The sequence below is a fragment of the Solanum lycopersicum genome, chromosome 8, assembly GCF_036512215.1.
Source record: "Solanum lycopersicum chromosome 8, SLM_r2.1".
Taxonomy (NCBI): domain Eukaryota; kingdom Viridiplantae; phylum Streptophyta; class Magnoliopsida; order Solanales; family Solanaceae; genus Solanum; species Solanum lycopersicum.
This window is the reverse complement of record NC_090807.1, coordinates 19,433,149-19,435,949: the sequence shown is the minus strand read 5'-3', so window position 1 is coordinate 19,435,949 and position 2,801 is coordinate 19,433,149.

The window sequence follows — 2,801 nt, the reverse complement described above, 5'->3', positions numbered from 1 at the left end:
GATTTTATATGAATTTAGGACCTCTCAAATTAATTTCATCAAAAACGAATACGTAAATCTTGACAAAACATGCATGGACACACAAGGTCGTTTCAAGGCAAACCTTCTGAATTTCATGGACATTCTTGGACGTTTGACCTCCAAGCATCACGAAACTTGACACACTGCCTATATGCACCATGATAACACATTTAAGGACCTTATAACCTCATTAATCACGCATAAACATATAACCACATATGAGGCACATAAGTGACTTACTTGACGAACATCTTGGTCGTCCCTTGATGTTTGACTTCCAATGCACCTAAACTCTTAGACACTGCCTCAAACCCACATTATAAAAAATTTTAGGACCTCATACCATCATGACAATAATGTTAGGCTCTAGCTTCACCTATGTAACTTTTAGGGTCTTACAGAATACCGGGAAGATCTTTAGGAAAGACCTCTGGAAATTCACTCACTACGGGGACCAACTAAATGGGAGGAATTTCGGAGTCTAAATATTGTATTCTTAATTGTGGTTTAGACAACCCTTTGAGATCATTTTTCATGCTTTTAGACAAGAGATAATACTACCTCTAGGAATAGAATTTTCCCCCTTCCGCTTAACAACGGGTTCATTTGGAACCAATAGAGGCAAAACATGCAAGCAACAAATCCATACCCAATATAATGTCAACGTCAAGCATATCATGTTCTACTAAGTCAACATAAGAAACTCTATTGGGCAACATTATAGGACAATTTTTATACACTCTTTTTGCAACAACCGAGTAACCCATCGGAGTAGACCCTATGAAAGATTCATGCACAGTGTCAGTAAAAATGTCAAACTTTTTAGCTACAAGAGGTGTAAAAAAAGATAAAGTATCACCGGGATCAAGTAAGGCATATGCATCAATATAGAAGACTTTCAACATACCGGACATCACGTCGGGAGAAGTCTCTTGCTCACCACTAGAGCGGAGATCATCGAATATGTTCTTTTTTAGAGAATCACTAGAACCACTTCCTTGAGCTTGACCACTTCCATTGTCTTGAACCCTCACAATAGGGCAATCCCTAACTTTGCGCCCACTTTTACCACAACCAAAACAAATTGTCCATCCCCTTAAGGCAATCACCATAATGCTTCTTGCCACACTTTCCACAAGTTGGCTTATCTACTAGTGAATTAGTACATTTCCCTTCTTGAACGTAGGGTTAGAAACCCTATAACCACTAGACTTTGGGAACTTGGAAGGAAGTTAACTTGAAACCTGCTTCTTAAACCTAGGCTTGTCTTGTATCTCAAGCCTATTCTTTGAAGAACCTCCATCAGAAGATCTTTCCCTCTTGGCATCTCTACTCTTCCTCATAGCCCTTGCCTCTTCAACATTTTTGCATGCACCATAAGAAAAGAAATGTTCATATTGTCATGCATCATAGAAGAATGACACTCGTCTTGCAAATCATCCGACACCCCCAGCACAAAGTGGCTAATTTCATCTCTAGGATCAGAAACCAAAGAAAGAGCATATTTTGACAATTTAGTGAATTTGAAAGAGTATTCATGAACACTCATACATCCTTGGAGAAGGTTTATGAACTCTATCACTTTAGCCTACCTCATCTCCCTAGTAAAAACCGATTAAGAAAATCCTTCTTGGAGATCTCCCAAGTCAAAGGACCACCTCTCAATGGCCTATTATCGCTCCATTGCACAAAACATGCTTGAACCACATCCTTGAGTTGATAAGTGGCCCACTAGGCCTTATCGATGAATTCTTGGGGTCTTCCTCAACCACCTTAGACATGTAGAAGGTAGGGGAGTTCTTTCGAGTGAAGTCCCTTAGACAGGAAGCCATAGTAGTGACTTGCTGATGAGGACGGGGTACAAGCTCCCGGTTGTCTTGGGTCATCATATCTTGGGCTTGAACCGTGGTGGATTGATCCAATTGAATGAGGGCATCCCTTATATATTCATCTGTCAATTGTGGGAGATTGACCTGATCTTGATCCATATAGCATCTTCTTCAAGTGCAGGGACTTGTTATCCACAGGGAGGAGCTCTTGCATTGGGAATTTCCTCTTCAAGTCTTCCTGCTGCATTCCTTCGAGTCTTCATTCTTCCTATAAGCACAACAATAGTATTAGATGCAAAATCACACCATAAGGATACTCTAATAATACGATATAAGATTACCAAGAAAGAGAGGGATTCCTAGGCATCACATACATTCCTATTCATAAGTCTGGCGCGCTTCACAATTATGAATACTAATTGACAAAGATGTGGTAGAGAGAGAGACATAACTCAGGGATATTAAACCTCATGCTTTGATACCAAGTTTGTCAAATCCGGGTTTACCCGTCGTCTTCCTCTTTGAGGACTAAGATTAGCTTCTTAGTCTCATGCCATTAAGTTCCTAGATTGAAAATGCGGAAAAAATAAAACTTTTCATTACATCTACTTGGAGGTTTACATAGACCTCTACATACTCATAATATATACGTAACGAGTATACATAGACCCTTCGTATAGAAAGGTTACATAGCCTTCTACTTTTATTGCACATATTTATATATATATATATATATATATATATATATATATATATATATATATATATAAGATAGAAAAATAGTCTCAAAGATTGTCTCATCTCATACCATCTAAATGATCATAGCAATTTGGGCATAGCGCTACATCAATGCAAAGAAGCCACATATAGACTTATACAAATCGTACTCAATTGAAAGTATAATGAACATAAGAGTCATAGAAAATCAAAGAAAATCCATAGGCAAGATAT